A 20,269-nucleotide genomic window follows, 5' to 3' on the forward strand; every position below is an offset into this window, starting at 1 on the left:
GGATTCCTGCGTAGAGTTTGTTGCCATAGTCCAGTCTGCTGCTGACAAGGCCCTGTGTCACCGTTCTTCTTGTTTCGGTCGGGATCCACTTGTAGATCCTGCCGAGCATGCGGAGGGTGTTGCAGCAGGAGGAGGAGACTGCGTTGACCTGCTTAGACATGGAGAGGGAGGAGTCGAGGATGAATCCTAGATTGCCTGCATGGTCGGTAGGTGTTGTTGCTGTTCCGAGTGTGGTCGGCCACCAGGAGTCGGCCCAGGCTGAGAGGGTGAGTCGGAGGATGAGGACCTCCGCCTTGTCCGAGTTCAGCTTCAGACGGCTGGTCCTCATCCAGTCGGCGACGGCCTTCATTCCCTCGTGAAGGTTGGTTTCGGCGGTGTGTGGGTCCTTGGTGAGGGAGAGGATGAGCTGGGTGTCGTCAGTTTAGGAGATGATGTTGAGGTCGTGATGGCGGGCCACTTGTGCGAGGGGTGCCACATCCCAAATGACATCACTGATGACATCAGTGATGACATCATCCACATCATCTCTGATGCACCAACTCACACTCCTATAGAATCTTTTAAACACCCGCTGGCAGTCCCACACAACCATTCACAAATCGATTGACAGAGCCATACCCGTACTTACACAGCCACACGAAGCAGATATAGATACAAAGTTTACGATACTGTCTAATGTATTAATGTATCGAGTGGTGATTTAGAACATGTTCCACATAATTGCTTCAGATTATCCAAAATGTTCCATAATTATTTTTTGAATTAACCTCAATCAGATATTTGAGAGAGCCAAGACCACCATGCAAAAACTTTTAGTTATGAAAGAGTGTATAAACAGGACCTTGCACAGAAACTTGAGCTAAATTAAACCAGCAGCTTGCATTTACTCCACCAGCATCTATGTGGATGTGGCACCCCAGTTTTCTAAAGCTCGTCTGGTGCACACATCCCAACCCGTCCTCCTCTGAAAATGCGCCAAAAATATGGAATGCGGTTTCAACACACATCTCCGGTTTCAAGAGGGACGTCAAACTTCAACTTCTCTGAACTCTCTCACACATGCCTGGACTTGGATAATGGCCACTTCTCACAATTATGATGGTTTCTCTTATGAGTAGTGTTATTAATGTAAACTCAACGAAAATGCAGTTTGTTTTGTTGCATCCTATTGTACTTGCTGTAAAGTGCTCTCCCCATGTGCTTTGGCCCTTGATGAGGCTATAATAAGTACATTACAAATTGGCCGGGCCCATCAGTAACAGGAGGCTGTGCTCTCCTCACCCTCCCTACTTGCATCTTCCTGCTGCTGCCACATGTTCTCTCTCACCCAGCCACACACTCATCCCACGCTTTGAGGCCTTCGTTCTTTCCAGTGCATTTAAATGTATCCTTGCAAGGTACTGGAATGCCATTTGCAATCTACCCGAGGACAGGTTTGTGACACACGCCCCTGTCATGTTGCATACTCAGGGCTCTATTCACCCTTTTTACGTTCGCATGCCAGGAATTCCTTTTTGAATTGCTGCAGGTGTAAATGCATTTACTACTGCGATTTTCTCTGCCATAAGAAGGTGGGGATTACAGAAGCAAATTACACTCACGAGGAGAAAAGGTGAGCTTTCCAACACATGTTTTGCCTTGGAGGTTTGGGAAAGCTCAGAAACATGTACGTTTGTGGGCATTCCCAAACTCCTCACTGTACCCTTTCTCACACTTACGGGATGGGAAGGTGAAAGATTACCCCCAGATTTGAAGGGTGTGTTGGAGAACCGTTTTCTCCACTGGGAAAAAATGTTTTCTCAGCAGAGAAAAAATGCACTAGCACGGGTTGCAAGATTCACTCATCAGGGAGTTCCATGCTATGGAGAAGTGTGCATAGAGGGAATAAAAGTCCTTGGAAATATTCACATGACATTCTTACTCATAGGCCTGGAAGTTGTACTTTCACAGCTATGCAAGTATACTACTGGAAATATTTGAGAATCGAAAAAAAATAAAAGCCTACTTAGGCAGATGTATTTTCACCCGCACTTCAATTATTTTTTGTCATGAATTAGGACCTCAGTTTCCATTTGCACTCACTCTTGATAAAAGTTCAGGGCTCGGTTAAGTTTGTAGGGTCTGATTGCTTTATAAACAAACTCCATGTGCATGCCTCTCCCCAGCGTGTTTAAGCTGTACGGATATACGTTGTTACAACGCATGCTTTTACCACGCATGCCTTTACAACGCAGGTTTTTCAACGCAAGTCGTTACAACGACTTGTGTTTGGGGTGCTGGATAGTGAATAGTTTAATTTAGTATTCCAACTCCAATCCTCGTGGATAGTAGGGAAGGTGTTGGATAGTAAATTAAACTATTACCTATCCTACAGCGCCCCCCAGCGCAATTCGTTGTAATGACTTGCGTTGAAAAACCTGCGTTGTAAAGGCACTGCGTGGTAAAAGTTGTGTCATAAAGGATGTTTCCCAAGCTGTACATGTAGTAACTTATCTTCAAAATGGCAACTTGTTTTTCTAAAAAATGTCCCTCCATTAAAATGCGGGACGTAGGGACAATGATCAGTTTTCATGAACTCATGTGAACGTTATTAAATACTTCTGTTAACAATCTTGAGGTTGCTCTAAGATTGTGGTCACTTTCTAAAATCTTGCACCCCAATATGAGGTGAAGTAGCAACACTTATGTGAGCATTTCTAGTTCTGTATTATGGGAAAACATAGTGCAACTCATGCTGAAAATAATCTCGCAGGAGTAAATACCATTTCCTCCTCGTCCCTCCCTCGCTTCCATTCCTTATGCATTTAAGGGATCCCTGCCTCACCAGACACCCATACCATGTGATTTATCACGTGGGGACTATAAGTAGCCCCCACCCCCCCTCAAACCTCCTGTTTTCTTCTTCTTGTCTCAACTGTTGAGACGTGTACCACGCGCTGGCCGTTTGCGGTGCTGCGGTTTTCTTCATATGGATTTCTTTGTTTGGTTTCTTCGAGGGAGGTCCACTCCTCGTTGTTTTCTGCCTGCGGGGCCTGGCGGGGCCGGCCTGGGCAGCGATGTGCCTTCCCTTGCCGTGTCTCGAGTAGCGGTGCGCTCTTGGCGGTGGAGCGGGTGGGGTCCGGCTGACGGAGACACCGGTCCTGTGTGGCTGGGGCTGTTTTTCCAGGTTGGAGGCCGGAAGGGGAAGCGGTAGCGGTGGGGACGGCAAGGATCCTCGGCTGGCTGTTTCTGGTCCTGCTTACAGTAAGGGACTCTTGTGAGGCCGTTTTATATCCTTTATTATGGGTTTGTTGCTTGGGTTATGTTTTTTAATCCGCTTTGCCTAATTTCTGTACCTCCCGGTTATTCGGCTCCCTGTTTATTGGGAAGTCATTGCATCACCTCTCTGCTGTGCTTCTGGTGTTTGCTTCATTCTGGCGAAGCTTGCTTCCGGACGCAGTCTTCTGGGGTACTGGACATGTTTGAGGCCGCTGTGGCTCGCGCAATGACAGGGTCCCTGCTATGCGCTAGTCTTCTCATTCTGCGGTGGGTCCGGTGGACTGGCCCTCTGAGGAATCTTCTTTGGGAGCTGCCAGCCTTCTATCTCTTCCCGGGCAGTTAGTTCATCGGGTTGAGGTTTCTGTGATTCTCTGGCACTTTAGGGAATGCTTGGGGTTTTTGCCTTTCTCTGCTCCTGGGGGGTCGATGGCGTATTTCAGCTGTCTGTTAGGCCCCTATGCTTTCTATGCCCTTTCATGGACCCATGATCAGGGAGGTTCTGGCAGTAGCTGTACCCCCTAGTGGAGGGTGAGGTCTCTCTTCCTCACTCTGTCATAGTTGGCATTTATTCGTCTTCTGCGGCGCAGTCGTTGGAGTCTGTCTTTGGGTGGCTTGCCACGGCTATTCAAGGGGTGACGGTCTGCTCAGGCTTGCTTGTCCACGTGGTGCTGCAGGCCCTACTCCTGGCTGACGTCTCTTTGGATGTGCTTCGTTCTACTGCTGTTGCTTCTGGTTCCTTGTTCCTGGCTCCTGGGTCCCTGTGGATGCGTGTCTGGAAGGCGGATTCTTCGGAGGAGCCCTCTCTCCTTGAGATCCCCTTTGTTGTCTCAATGCCTTTTAGTGTGCAGTTGGATGGTTGGATCACGGATTCCTTCGAGGTCCGTGGACTTGCTCTGCCTTGCAAGTGCAAGTCGTCGGCTTCTCATTCTCGCCGCTTCTAGATTCTGACTCTTTACTCTGCTTCTTCTGGTCTTCCCGGTGGTCCTCCTTGCCTTTTCTGGCCATTGGCACTCGTTCCTGTCCTATATGACGTCTGCCGTGGCCCTAGGGTATGTCGGATGCCTTAACGCGGAGGTCATGACGAGGGCGGCGAGGTAGCCTCTTAGCCTGTGAGCGTGAGGCTGTTGTTTTTCCTGTATGCTTGGCTGGATGTGTGGGATCGCTGGGCGTTGAATATTGTCGGGAAAGGTTGTCCTATCGACTTTGTCACTGTTCCACCCAGTTGGGTCCCCTTCAGTGCACCTGTCCTGAGGTCCCCGGTGATGTGGAAGGCTCTTCTGGAGAGGGCTTGGGTTCTTCTGGCGAAGAAGGCGTTCGTACCGGTCCCCCTTGTGAAGCGGGGTCAGGGTTGTAATTCCATTTTTGTTTCTGGTCCAGAAGTTGTCGGGGGAGTTCCGGTCAGTTCTGGTCCTCAAGAGGGTGAATGGTCGGGTTGGGACCGTTCACTTCGACATGGTGTCTTTGCAGTCCATCATTCCTTTGGTTGGGGTCCGGGACTTCATGACTTTTATCAATCTGCACGATGCCTATCTTCATGTTCCAGTGGCTCGGTGGCATCAGAAGTTTATACGTTTTGCGATCGGCGACTCTCACTTCCAGTTTGAGGTTTTGCTATTCGAGCTGAAGTCCGCTCCGTGGGTCTTCACCAAGCTTCTGGCTCCTTTGGTCGCTTTGGTCCACGCCCAAGGGATATTTCTCCATCCTTACCTGCACGATTGGTTGGTCCATGCTTCCTCGTTCCGGTTGGCTCTCATTCACACGGAGGTGGTCCTGGCCGTTTTGAGGGGGGACAGCTTTCTTATCAATGTGGGAAAGTCCTTACTTGTTCCGTCCCAGGATCGTCTCTTCATTGGGGCTCAGTTTCGGACAGATTTGGGGGTGGTCACTCTGCCAGTGGATCGGGTGGACAAGATTCATTCACATATCCTGTCTCTTCTGTCCGGTCCGGTTCAGGTGGTGGTTCATTGGCTCCAGGTGCAGGGGGACATGGCGGCCACCGTCCTTCTGGTTCCATGGGCCCGGTTTCATTTGCACAATCTGATGGCTCATGTTCTGGTGCATTGGTCTCCCCATTGCCTTCCCCTCTCTTCTCTGATTTCGATATCCCCTATAATCAGGTCAGCACTGGGTTGGTGGTTGGTTCGGGATCATTTGCTGAAGGGGGTCTCTATCTCTCCTCCGGCTACCGTATTGGTCACCACGGATGCCAACCTCTTAGGGTGGGGGGCCTGGCTGGGGGTTCATCGGACAAGGGGCTTCTGGTCCCCCTCTCAGGACAGGAGGTCTTCGAATTGGAGGGAGTTTGAGGCAGTCCGTCTGGCTCTGTTGGCCTTCTCCCGGTTTCTGCGGAGTTCAGTTGTTCTAGTTCGGACGGACGACGTCACTGCCATGGCTTACGTGAACAGACAGGGGGGGGACCAGGTCCTGGTCTCTGGCTCTGGTGGAGTGGCAGTTGTTTGGTTGGGTGGAGTCTCATCTTGAGGCTCTCTCTGCTATTCACATTCGTGGGGGTGTCCAATTCCCAAGCAGATGCTCTCAGCAGAGCCATCCTGTCCTCTGTGGATATCTACCTGCGCCAGGAGTTGTTTGTGGATCTGACGATGCGTTGGGGTGTTCCCGTGGTGGACCTCTTTGCATGTCTGGGCGATGCCAAGGTGGCCCGGTTTGTATCCCGCAGTTGGGAGAGTTCAGCCTGGCCGGTGGATGCTCTCTCTTGCCCCTGGCCTCGCGGGCTTCTGTATGTCTTTCCTGCCTTCCCCCTTCTTTCCTGCTCCCTTACTTGGGTCCATTCCTTGGGGGCTCCGGTGATTCTGGTGGCTCCGGCTTGGCCTCATGCCTCTTGGTTTCCTCTCCTGGTGGAGATGAGGTCAGAGGTAGAATGGTTGCTGCCTCTACCTCCATCCCCTATGGTGTTGCAGCAAGATGTTCTGGTCAGGATGCGCTTGGCAGCCTAAGGTTGAGAGCTTAGGTCTGCTACGTGAAAGGGGTTCCGGCTGGCTTGGCCTATATTCTGCAGGTGGCTAGGCGCCCGTCGACCGACAAGTCTTACCTGAGGCCCTGGCATTCTTTCAGTCGGTTGTGTCGTGACAAGGGTTTGGACCCTGCTTCCTCTTCTTTGTTTGAGGTGATGTTTCTTACCTCCGTTTGCAGTGGACTGCGATTATGGCTTTTCGGAGCTCTTGGTGCAATATCTCGGATCCTGATGGGTTGGTTGGTCACCTTTTTTAAGAGTTTGGGTAATGTTCTTACTACCCCTTAGCAGCTTTCTTCACCTGGGATCTGTCTTTGGTCTTGGACGCTTTGATGTCCCCGCCCTTTGAGCTCTTGAATTCTCTTGTCCTGCGCCTTTTGTCCTTCAAGGCCTTCTTTTTGGTGGCCATTTCCTCTGCTATCCACCTAGGTGAGCTGGCTGCTCTCTCTTCTAAACACCCTTTTTGTCGCGTTTTTGAGGACTGGATAATTTTGAGACTTGATCTTTCCTTTCATCCTAAAGTGGATTCTCAGTTCCACGGGGATAAGGAGTTGGTCCTTTCTCTTTTTTTTGATTCCCCGTCGTCGGAGTCTGAGGTGCGGCTGCACTCTTTGGATGTTCAGAGGGCTATCCTGGTCTATTCAGAGCGGGTCGCTCCTTTCCGTCGCTCTAATTCACTTTTTGTTAATTTTGGGCCTGTGAATCGGGGTTTGCGTCCTTCTACTCCTTCTTTTAGTCATTGGGTTCGGTCTCTGATTTCTTTGGCGTACATGGCGGCGGGGCACCTTTTTCCTTTGGGGGTTCGGGGTTGTTCCACTCGGTCCATGGCGGCGTCCTGTGCTGTGGTCCAAGGGGCTTCCATTTCTGCGAGTTGCCGGGCTGCCACCTGGGCTTCGCCGTTGACCTTTGCCTCTCATTACTGGACTGGCCGGGAGGTTGACTGTCCTGATGTTTTTGGGTACAAGGTTCTTTCCACTATGGTTCCTGAAGAGTGGTTTTCCCTTGGTGTCTGTGTTTTTTTAATACACCTGTTTTTGCATACCTTCTTTGGTTGTCCTGTTTGGCTTTGTACTTCTCAAGTGCGTAAGGAATGGAAGCGAGGGAGGGAAAGGAGGCAATGCTTCCATTACTTACATCCCTCCCTCCCTGGTGGTCCAGGCCAACCTTTTGGCATGGTTTGGGTCTATGTGGTATTACAGGAGGTTTGAAGGGTGTGGGGGCTACTTATAGTCCCCACGTGATAAATCACATAGTATGGGTGTCTGGTGAGGCAGGGATGCCTCAAATGCATAAGGAATGGAAGCGAGGGAGTAGGACTCAGAGTAATGCAATTACCGGTAAGTAATTGAAGCATTGACTTTCTTTGCAAAGCACTTTGGTCTGTTTTTTTCCGGATCAAAGACACAATAGGTGTCAGTGTCAAGAGCTGCAGCAGGGATACACTTCACCGCTCTCCATCTCACAGATGAACAAAGCTGCTTAGCGTGAAATAGAATGTTTAGCAAGACCCACTCACACAGACAAAATAAAAAATTATACGCTATGAATTACACTACTTTTGTGAGTCATGTATACTTTGTAAAAACACGCATGTGAACTGGGTTTAAAAGAATGCACATTGGTTTATATGCAGCTATGACACTCTTTCTAATTTACCTTTTCATGGAAACACAGGGAGCTAAAAATTGTTTTGGAAGAACTTGTCCATTTCATCTAAGGAGGACAGAAACACGTATGCCTTCATTGCAGAGGGACAAATCGTCTTCCATGCTTTCTCAGACTTCAAGTGGCATAAAAATAACATTTGAGGAAAAAAAATTCAACACTTTCCCTAAAAATGATTTTTCAGTTGCATCTTGCTTTATATTCACAGTGAGCATAGCGGTGGTTGAGCACCACCATTATTGGTATTTTTAAGCACTGGATATACCAATTAAGAGAAAAGTGCCAAGGGTGAAACGTCTTACTTCTGTCATGTGCTGGCACTCACTCCTACTTTGTACCAAAACATTTTAAATAGGGGGTATGCTGTTACCCACCACCCTCATCCTTAATGTTCTACTTATTAACAGATTGTCTTCTAACAAATAGTTTTCCTGCTTTGTGCAATATTTTTAATAGTGGCTCTTTTTTGTCACACCATCATTGCATCCTTGTGCGTTGAGATTAAAAGGTATCTTGGATTTAGAATCATATTTAACTTATTTATTTATTTTATCGTTTTATAGAGCGCGAACCAGACCCGTGAGGGGATCAGAGTGCTTTACAGGATTAAGGTTGGTATACAAATTGTTAGGAAGTGAGGGACCAATTGGGTAAAATAGGTGGATACATTATACAAGAGAAAGCACGCAGTCTAACGTCCTGGCTACATATAGGATACAAATTAAAACAGGTAGATACATTATAAAAGAAGGCACGCAGTCTCAACTCTTGGGTGGGATGCACAGGAGTGCAGGAATAGGTATCATCCATAGAAGCTGTTGATAATGCCGAAGGGGAGGGTGTAATCCACCCAAGACGCTGATACAACCCCCACACCAGGATGGTGAGCCTGGCGATGTATGAAAAAGTTGAGACTTGTTCACGCTACTTCACACATAAGCGCAGCTATACAATTACAGCCACACAATAAGAACAAGCTGCTGGACCTCACGCACAACACCAAAACACTTCCCATATAAATGACAGTTGTAACCTATACTTTCACAACTTCCAACCTTAGATTAATTAAATTATACTATAAAGTGTTGGATGGAAAGATAGACAATGGCATACAAAAAGTGATGGATTTGTTTAGAGGTCATAGCCTGGCAGTTTGGGCTGGACTGGTCCCACTGGAGCAGGGTCAACACAGATTTGCCTATGGCTGAGTACAAACTAAGGTGGCATGGTGTGGAAAATAACAAGGGACTGGGAAGCGGCTCTTAGTAATTGACAGTGGCTGAGATGAATTCAAGCATTCCATCAATCATTTTTTATATATACATTAAGCTTAGAATAATTTTCATCATGTGCAAGTAGAAGTAGAAGGGGGCGAGCCAGAGACAGAGGGCGAGGCCATGGAGAGTAGGGTTGGGTCTCCCAACACTGCATAGTTGCAACTACCACCCTACACTGCAAGAAATAAATCATCTTGAGCTACCTCCCATGTCCTGTGGAGGTTTTTTTTGGGAGCCCAGCATTGCTGAGCATTCATTCCTCCGCTGGAATCCTATTCTGCGCATGGGTGTTCAACTCACACTGCAATGGTAGTTCTTACTTGGTGACCCTGTGGTGTGTGAAGAAACCGTGTGTCACTCAGAGGCACTGTGTGAATTGGCAACCCTGCACATTTCCAATTATGCTAAATTGCAATAAGGCCTTTTCAGAACATCCTGTTTTTAGCCGAGTTATGAAAAATGTGTGGTATAGAATGCACCACTTGGGCACATTTTTCAACAATTTTCTCTAGGGTTGAATTCCCTGGACAAAACTAGAGACTGTTGAGCTTGCTCGCTCTCATTTAAGGATCTTATTTGCACTCCATCACTCTCAAAGCTAACTGATGCAATTGGTGCTGGGCATGTATCCATTTCTTGCCCATCTGTGTCCTGTATTGGTCTCCTGATATTTGCTATTTTCCCTCTGGCATCCACCTTTGTCCCATTGCCTGCCTCTCTCTCGCTTCTGTCTGCCTCTCCATAGGGACAGCCATCATGGAAAAGTGAAGGGCAGCTCTGTGGAACTAAAAAACAGATACTTTGTGAGTATTTTGACACTAAGTTGGCTGCAATCATTTTTTCCAACCTTGAGATGCTATTGCTCAGCAATTTCAGTGTCTGTTTCAGAATCAAATATATATGTGTGACAGGTTTGAATGCCAGTGTCCTCAGGTAATTTGAGTACTACTAAAATGGACAGCATTTTTGTAATTGTGACTAGAATCTTTGCATTGTAGCATATGCAATTTTGAATACTCTCAGAGCACAAGATCTAAAAAGAAAAAGAAGTGAGGGGATTAACCACGAATTACATTTTACCCAAAATACATACACTGCTGGGCTCTGAAAGTCGAGACACACTATACTTACAATTGCACTGTTATCAATCTAAACACTACCTATTGAAACAATGGAACCTATCCATAATTATGACACTCTTCATGTGAACTATCAAGGTCGCCTGACCTTGGTGATGGTCACTTTATATAACATCTGAGATTACTCCTCCTGATCTAGTAAAATGTTTGTGTTTTATAAGTATTGCCCTGATGAAGTCTGCTTTAACTGACACAGCCATAGACAAAACACGAGTTGGCATAGTGGCACTTATAAAGACGTTGGAATGAAAGACTTCTTAAACCGCGACCTCAGCGTCAAAGATTCTGTGTGCTTGGAGCAATTGTTGAACTAACCAAACTAGGCAGTGTGCAAGTGACATCGCAGGTGGCTTCACAGGATGTGACATCACAGAAAATGAAAAAAAAAAACACAGTTGATGGCCAGAATGTAGAACAATGTCATACATTCACCCCATTACAAGGATCTGGGCCTAAATCCATCGTTTTTTTGCACTCCACACCACCCTGGGATAGACACTGGCTATATGCAAATCAGCTCTGACCCTGTGCCTCATGGGAACAGTCCAGTCCGAACTACCAAGCCATGTCTTTCCCAGACCGGAATCAAGCATCCAAGGACCGGTTTCTGGCTATCAGCCTTCATCAGCCTGGATAGCTTGACTCCAGTGGTGTGGAGAGCCTGGGACTCACGTCTGAGTATACCCAGCACACTCGGGGTGAAAATTGCAAAAAAAAAAGTTGATGGACAGAATGTAGAACAATGTCATACATTCACCCCAGTACAAGGATCTGAGCCTAAATCCATCGTTTTTTTGCACTCCACACCACCCTGGGTTAGACACTGGCTATATGCAAATCAGCTCTGACCCTGTGCCTCATGGGAACAGTCCAGTCCGAACTACCAAGCCATGTCTTTCCCAGACCGGAATCAAGCATCCAAGGACCGGTTTCTGGCTATCAGCCTTCATGAGCCTGGATAGCTTGACTCCAGTGGTGTGGAGAGCCTGGGACTCACGTCTGAGTATACCCAGCACACTCGGGGTGAAAATTGCAAAAAACACAGTTGATGGACAGAATGTAGAACAATGTCATACATTCACCCCAGTACAAGGATCTGGGCCTAAATCCATCGTTTTTTTGCACTCCACACCACCCTGGGTTAGACACTGGCTATATGCAAATCAGCTCTGACCCTGTGCCTCATGGGAACAGTCCAGTCCGAACTACCAAGCCATGTCTTTCCCAGACCGGAATCAAGCATCCAAGGACCGGTTTCTGGCTATCAGCCTTCATCAGCCTGGATAGCTTGACTCCAGTGGTGTGGAGAGCCTGGGACTCACGTCTGAGTATACCCAGCACACTCGGGGTGAAAATTGCAAAAAACACAGTTGATGGACAGAATGTAGAACAATGTCATACATTCACCCCAGTACAAGGATCTGGGCCTAAATCCATCGTTTTTTGCACTCCACACCACCCTGGGTTAGACACTGGCTATATGCAAATCAGCTCTGACCCTGTGCCTCATGGGAACAGTCCAGTCCGAACTACCAAGCCATGTCTTTCCCAGACCGGAATCAAGTATCCAAGGACCGGTTTCTGGCTATCAGCCTTCATCAGCCTGGATAGCTTGACTCCAGTGGTGTGGAGTGCCTGGGACTCACGTCTGAGTATACCCAGCACACTCGGGGTGAAAATTGCAAAAAACACAGTTGATGGACAGAATGTAGAACAATGTCATACATTCACCCCAGTACAAGGATCTGGGCCTAAATCCATCGTTTTTTTGCACTCCACACCACCCTGGGTTAGACACTGGCTATATGCAAATCAGCTCTGACCCTGTGCCTCATGGGAACAGTCCAGTCCGAACTACCAAGCCATGTCTTTCCCAGACCGGAATCAAGCATCCAAGGACCGGTTTCTGGCTATCAGCCTTCATCAGCCTGGATAGCTTGACTCCAGTGGTGTGGAGTGCCTGGGACTCACGTCTGAGTATACCCAGCACACTCGGGGTGAAAATTGCAAAAAACACAGTTGATGGACAGAATGTAGAACAATGTCATACATTCACCCCAGTACAAGGATCTGGGCCTAAATCCATCGTTTTTTTGCACTCCACAACACCCTGGGTTAGACACTGGCTATATGCAAATTAGCTCTGACCCTGTGCCTCATGGGAACAGTCCAGTCCGAACTACCAAGCCATGTCTTTCCCAGACCGGAATCAAGCATCCAAGGACCGGTTTCTGGCAATCAGCCTTCATCAGCCTGGATAGCTTGACTCCAATGGTGTGGAGAGCCTGGGACTCACGTCTGAGTATACCCAGCACACTCGGGGTGAAAATTGCAAAAAACACAGTTGATGGACAGAATGTAGAACAATGTCATACATTCACCCCAGTACAAGGATCTGGGCCTACATCCATCGTTTTTTTGCACTCCACACCACCCTGGGTTAGACACTGGTTATATGCAAATTAGCTCTGACCCTGTGCCTCATGGGAACAGTCCAGTCCGAACTACCAAGCCATGTCTTTCCCAGACCGGAATCAAGCATCCAAGGACCGGTTTCTGGCAATCAGCCTTCATCAGCCTGGATAGCTTGACTCCAATGGTGTGGAGAGCCTGGGACTCACGTCTGAGTATACCCAGCACACTCGGGGTGAAAATTGCAAAAAACACAGTTGATGGACAGAATGTAGAACAATGTCATACATTCACCCCAGTACAAGGATCTGGGCCTACATCCATCGTTTTTTTGCACTCCACACCACCCTGGGTTAGACACTGGCTATATGCAAATCAGCTCTGACCCTGTGCCTCATGGGAACAGTCCAGTACGAACTACCAAGCCATGTCTTTCCCAGACCGGAATCAAGCATCCAAGGACCGGTTTCTGGCTATCAGCCTTCATCAGCCTGGATAGCTTGACTCCAGTGGTGTGGAGAGCCTGGGACTCACGTCTGAGTATACCCAGCACACTCGGGGTGAAAATTGCAAAAAACACAGTTGATGGACAGAATGTAGAACAATGTCATACATTCACCCCAGTACAAGGATCTGGGCCTAAATCCATCGTTTTTTGCACTCCACACCACCCTAGGTTAGACACTGGCTATATGCAAATCAGCTCTGACCCTGTGCCTCATGGGAACAGTCCAGTCCGAACTACCAAGCCATGTCTTTCCCAGACCGGAATCAAGCATCCAAGGACCGGTTTCTGGCTATCAGCCTTCATTAGCCTGGATAGCTTGACTCCAGTGGTGTGGAGAGCCTGGGACTCACGTCTGAGTTTACCCAGCACACTCGGGGTGAAAATTGCAAAAAACACGGTTGATGGACAGAATGTAGAACAATGTCATACATTCACCCCAGTACAAGGATCTGGGCCTAAATCCATCGGTTTTTTTGCACTCCACACCACCCTGGGTTAGACACTGGCTATATGCAAATCAGCTCTGACCCTGTGCCTCATGGGAACAGTCCAGTCCGAACTACCAAGCCATGTCTTTCCCAGACCGGAATCAAGCATCCAAGGACCGGTTTCTGGCTATCAGCCTTCATCAGCCTGGATAGCTTGACTCCAGTGGTGTGGAGAGCCTGGGACTCACGTCTGAGTATACCCAGCACACTCGGGGTGAAAATTGCGAAAAAAACACAGTTGATGGACAGAATGTAGAACAATGTCATACATTCACCCCAGTACAAGGATATGGGCCTAAATCCATCGTTTTTTTGCACTCCACACCACCCTGGGTTAGACACTGGCTATATGCAAATCAGCTCTGACCCTGTGCCTCATGGGAACAGTCCAGTCCAAACTACCAAGCCATGTCTTTCCCAGACCGGAATCAAGCATCCAAGGACCGGTTTCTGGCTATCAGCCTTCATCAGCCTGGATAGCTTGACTCCAGTGGTGTGGAGAGCCTGGGACTCACGTCTGAGTATACCGAGCACACTCGGGGTGAAAATTGCAAAAAACACAGTTGATGGACAGAATGTAGAACAATGTCATACATTCACCCCAGTACAAGGATCTGGGCCTAAATCCATCGTTTTTTGCACTCCACACCACCTTGGGTTAGACACTGGCTATATGCAAATCCGCTCTGGCCCTGTGCCTCATGGGAACAGTCCAGTCCGAACTACCAAGCCATGTCTTTCCCAGACCGGAATCAAGCATCCAAGGACCGGTTTCTGGCTATTAGCCTTCATCAGCCTGGATAGCTTGACTCCAGTGGTGTGGAGTGCCTGGGACCTACGTCTGAGTATACCCAGCACACTCGAGGTGAAAATTGCAAAAAACACAGTTGATGGACAGAATGTAGAACAATGTCATACATTCACCCCAGTACAAGGATCTGGGCCTAAATCCATCGTTATTTTGCACTCCACACCACCCTGGGTTAGACACTAGCTATATGCAAATCAGCTCTGACCCTGTGCCTCATGGGAACAGTCCAGTCCGAACTACCAAGCCATGTCTTTCCCAGACCGGAATCAAGCATCCAAGGACCGGTTTCTGGCTATCAGCCTTCATCAGCCTGGATAGCTTGACTCCAGTGGTGTGGAGAGCCTGGGACTCACGTCTGAGTATACCCAGCACACTCGGGGTGAAAATTGCAAAAAACACAGTTGATGGACAGAATGTAGAACAATGTCATACATTCACCCCAGTACAAGGATCTGGGCCTAAATCCATCGTTTTTTTGCACTCCACACCACCCTGGGTTAGACACTGGCTATATGCAAATCAGCTCTGACCCTGTGCCTCATGGGAACAGTCCGGTACGAACTACCAAGTCATGTCTTTCCCAGACCGGAATCAAGCATCCAAGGACCGGTTTCTGGCTATCAGCCTTCATCAGCCTGGATAGCTTGACTCCAGTGGTGTGGAGAGCCTGGGACTCACGTCTGAGTATACCCAGCACACTCGGGGTGAAAATTGCAAAAAACACAGTTGATGGACAGAATGTAGAACAATGTCATACATTCACCCCAGTACAAGGATCTGGGCCTAAATCCATCGTTTGTTTGCACTCCACACCACCCTGGGTTAGACACTGGCTATATGCAAATCAGCTCTGACCCTGTGCCTCATGGGAACAGTCCAGTCCGAACTACCAAGCCATGTCTTTCCCAGACCGGAATCAAGGATCCAAGGACCGGTTTCTGGCTATCAGCCTTCATCAGCCTGGATAGCTTGACTCCAGTGGAGTGGAGAGCCTGGGACTCACGTCTGAGTATACCCAGCACACTCAGGGTGAAAATTGCAAAAAACACAGTTGATGGACAGAATGTAGAACAATGTCATACATTTACCCCAGTACAAGGATCTGGGCCTAAATCCATCGTTTTTTTGCACTCCACAACACCCTGGGTTAGACACTGGCTATATGCAAATCAGCTCTGACCCTGTGCCTCATGGGAACAGTCCAGTCCGAACTACCAAGCCATGTCTTTCCCAGACCGGAATCAAGCATCCAAGGACCGGTTTCTGGCTATCAGCCTTCATCAGCCTGGATAGCTTGACTCCAGTGGTGTGGAGAGCCTGGGACTCACGTCTGAGTATACCCAGCACACTCGGGGTGAAAATTGCAAAAAACACAGTTGATGGACAGAATGTAGAACAATGTCATACATTCACCCCAGTACAAGGATCTGGGCCTAAATCCATCGTTTTTTTGCACTCCACACCACCCTGGGTTAGGCACTGGCTATATGCAAATCAGCTCTGACCCTGTGCCTCATGGGAACAGTCCAGTCCGAACTACCAAGCCATGTCTTTCCCAGACCGGAATCAAGCATCCAAGGACCGGTTTCTGGCTATCAGCCTTCATCAGCCTGGATAGCTTGACTCCAGTGGTGTGGAGAGCCTGGGACTCACGTCTGAGTATACCCAGGACACTCGGGGTAAAAATTGCAAAAAACACAGTTGATGGACAGAATGTAGAACAATGTCATACATTCACCCCAGTACAAGGATCTGGGCCTAAATCCATCGTTTTTTTGCACTCCACACCACCCTGGGTTAGACACTGGCTATATGCAAATCAGCTCTGACCCTGTGCCTCATGGGAACAGTCCAGTCCGAACTACCAAGCCATGTCTGTCCCAGACCGGAATCAAGCATCCAAGGACCGGTTTCTGGCTATCAGCCTTCATCAGCCTGGATAGCTTGACTCCAGTGGTGTGGAGAGCCTGAGACTCACGTCTGAGTATACCCAGCACACTCGGGTGAAAATTGCAAAAAACACAGTTGATGGACAGAATGTAGAACAATGTCATACATTCACCCCAGTACAAGGATCTGGGCCTAAATCCATCGTTGTTTTGCACTCCACACCACCCTGGGTTAGACACTGGCTATATGCAAATCAGCTCTGACCCTGTGCCTCATGGGAACAGTCCAGTCCGAACTACCAAGCCATGTCTTTCCCAGACCGGAATCAAGCATCCAAGGACCGGTTTCTGGCTATCAGCCTTCATCAGCCTGGATAGCTTGACTCCAGTGGAGTGGAGAGCCTGGGACTCACGTCTGAGTATACCCAGCACACTCGGGGTGAAAATTGCAAAAAACACAGTTGATGGACAGAATGTAGAACGATGTCATACATTCACCCCAGTACAAGGATCTGGGCCTAAATCCATCGTTTTTTTGCACTCCACACCACCCTGGGTTAGACACTGGCTATATGCAAATCAGCTCTGACCCTGTGCCTCATGGGAACAGTCCAGTCCGAACTACCAAGCCATGTCTTTCCCAGACCGGAATCAAGCATCCAAGGACCGGTTTCTGGCTATCAGCCTTCATCAGCCTGGATAGCTTGACTCCAGTGGTGTGGAGAGCCTGGTACTCACGTCTGAGTATACCCAGCACACTCGGGGTGAAAATTGCAAAAAACACAGTTGATGGACAGAATGTAGAACAATGTCATACATTCACCCCAGTACAAGGATCTGGGCCTAAATCCATCGTTTTTTTGCACTCCACACCACCCTGGGTTAGACACTGGCTATATGCAAATCAGCTCTGACCCTGTGCCTCATGGGAACAGTCCAGTACGAACTACCAAGCCATGTCTTTCCCAGACCGGAATCAAGCATCCAAGGACCGGTTTCTGGCTATCAGCCTTCATCAGCCTGGATAGCTTGACTCCAGTGGTGTGGAGAGCCTGGGACTCACGTCTGAGTATACCCAGCACACTCGGGTGAAAATTGCACAAAACACAGTTGATGGACAGAATGTAGAACAATGTCATACATTCACCCCAGTACAAGGATCTGGGCCTAAATCCATCGTTTTTTTGCACTCCACACCACCCTGGGTTAGACACTGGCTATATGCAAATCAGCCCTGACCCTGTGCCTCATGGGAACAGTCCAGTCCGAACTACCAAGCCATGTCTTTCCCAGACCGGAATCAAGCATCCAAGGACTGGTTTCTGGCTATCAGCCTTCATCAGCCTGGATAGCTTGACTCCAGTGGTGTGGAGAGCCTGGGACTCACGTCTGAGTATACCCAGCACACTCGGGGTGAAAATTGCAAAAAACACAGTTGATGGACAGAATGTAGAACAATGTCATACATTCACCCCAGTACAAGGATCTGGGCCTAAATCCATCGTTTTTTTGCACTCCACACCACCCTGGGTTAGACACTGGCTATATGAAAATCAGCTCTGACCCTGTGCCTCATGGGAACAGTCCAGTCCGAACTACCAAGCCATGTCTTTCCCAGACCGGAATCAAGCATCCAAGGACCGGTTTCTGGCTATCAGCCTTCATCAGCCTGGATAGCTTGACTCCAGTGGTGTGGAGAGCCTGGGACTCACGTCTGAGTATACCCAGCACACTCGGGGTAAAAATTGCAAAAAACACAGTTGATGGACAGAATGTAGAACAATGTCATACATTCACCCCAGTACAAGGATCTGGGCCTAAATCCATCGTTTTTTTGCACTCCACACCACCCTGGGTTAGACACTGGCTATATGCAAATCAGCTCTGACCCTGTGCCTCATGGGAACAGTCCAGTCCGAACTACCAAGCCATGTCTGTCCCAGACCGGAATCAAGCATCCAAGGACCGGTTTCTGGCTATCAGCCTTCATCAGCCTGGATAGCTTGACTCCAGTGGTGTGGAGAGCCTGAGACTCACGTCTGAGTATACCCAGCACACTCGGGTGAAAATTGCAAAAAACACAGTTGATGGACAGAATGTAGAACAATGTCATACATTCACCCCAGTACAAGGATCTGGGCCTAAATCCATCGTTTTTTTGCACTCCACACCACCCTGGGTTAGACACTGGCTATATGCAAATCAGCTCTGACCCTTTGCCTCATGGGAACAGTCCAGTCCGAACTACCAAGCCATGTCTTTCCCAGACCGGAATCAAGCATCCAAGGACCGGTTTCTGGCTATCAGCCTTCATCAGCCTGGATAGCTTGACTCCAGTGGTGTGGAGAGCCTGGGACTCACGTCTGAGTATACCCAGCACACTCGGGGTGAAAATTGCAAAAAACACAGTTGATGGACAGAATGTAGAACGATGTCATACATTCACCCCAGTACAAGGATCTGGGACTAAATCCATCGTTTTTTTGCACTCCACACCACCCTGGGTTAGACACTGGCTATATGCAAATCAGCTCTGACCCTGTGCCTCATGGAAACAGTCCAGTCCGAACTACCAAGCCATGTCTTTCCCAGACCGGAATCAAGCATCCAAGGACCGGTTTCTAGCTATCAGCCTTCATCAGCCTGGATAGCTTGACTCCAGTGGTGTGGAGAGCCTGGGACTCACGTCTGAGTATACCCAGCACACTCGGGGTAAAAATTGCAAAAAACACAGTTGATGGACAGAATGTAGAACAATGTCATACATTCACCCCAGTATAAGGATCTGGGCCTAAATCCATCGTTTTTGTGCACTCCACACCACCCTGGGTTAGACACTGACTATATGCAAATCAGCTCTGACCCTGTGCCTCATGGGAACAGTCCAGTCCAAACTACCAAGCCATGTCTTTCCCAGACCGGAATCAAGCATCCAAGGACCAGTTTCTGGCTATCAGCCTTCATCAGCCTGGATAGCTTGACTCCAGTGGTGTTGAGAGCCTGGGACTCACGTCTGAGTATACCCAGCACACTCGGGGTGGAAATTGCAAAAAACACAGTTGATGGACAGAATGTAGAACAATGTCATACATTTACCCCAGTACAAGGATCTGGGCCTAAATCCATCGTTTTTTTGCACTCCACAACACCCTGGGTTAGACACTGGCTATATGCAAATCAGCTCTGACCCTGTGCCTCATGGGAACAGTCCAGTCCGAACTACCAAGCCATGTCTTTCCCAGACCGGAATCAAGCATCCAAGGACCGGTTTCTGGCTATCAGCCTTCATCAGCCTGGATAGCTTGACTCCAGTGGTGTGGAGAGCCTGGGACTCACGTCTGAGTATACCCAGCACACTCGGGGTGAAAATTGCAAAAAACACAGTTGATGGACAGAATGTAGAACAATGTCATACATTCACCCCAGTACAAGGATCTGGGCCTAAATCCATCGTTTTTTTGCACTCCACACCACCCTGGGTTAGGCACTGGCTATATGCAAATCAGCTCTGACCCTGTGCCTCATGGGAACAGTCCAGTCCGAACTACCAAGCCATGTCTTTCCCAGACCGGAATCAAGCATCCAAGGACCGGTTTCTGGCTATCAGCCTTCATCAGCCTGGATAGCTTGACTCCAGTGGTGTGGAGAGCCTGGGACTCACGTCTGAGTATACCCAGGACACTCGGGGTAAAAATTGCAAAAAACACAGTTGATGGACAGAATGTAGAACAATGTCATACATTCACCCCAGTACAAGGATCTGGGCCTAAATCCATCGTTTTTTTGCACTCCACACCACCCTGGGTTAGACACTGGCTATATGCAAATCAGCTCTGACCCTGTGCCTCATG

The sequence above is a fragment of the Lissotriton vulgaris genome, unplaced genomic scaffold, assembly GCF_964263255.1.
Source record: "Lissotriton vulgaris unplaced genomic scaffold, aLisVul1.2 SCAFFOLD_778, whole genome shotgun sequence".
Taxonomy (NCBI): domain Eukaryota; kingdom Metazoa; phylum Chordata; class Amphibia; order Caudata; family Salamandridae; genus Lissotriton; species Lissotriton vulgaris.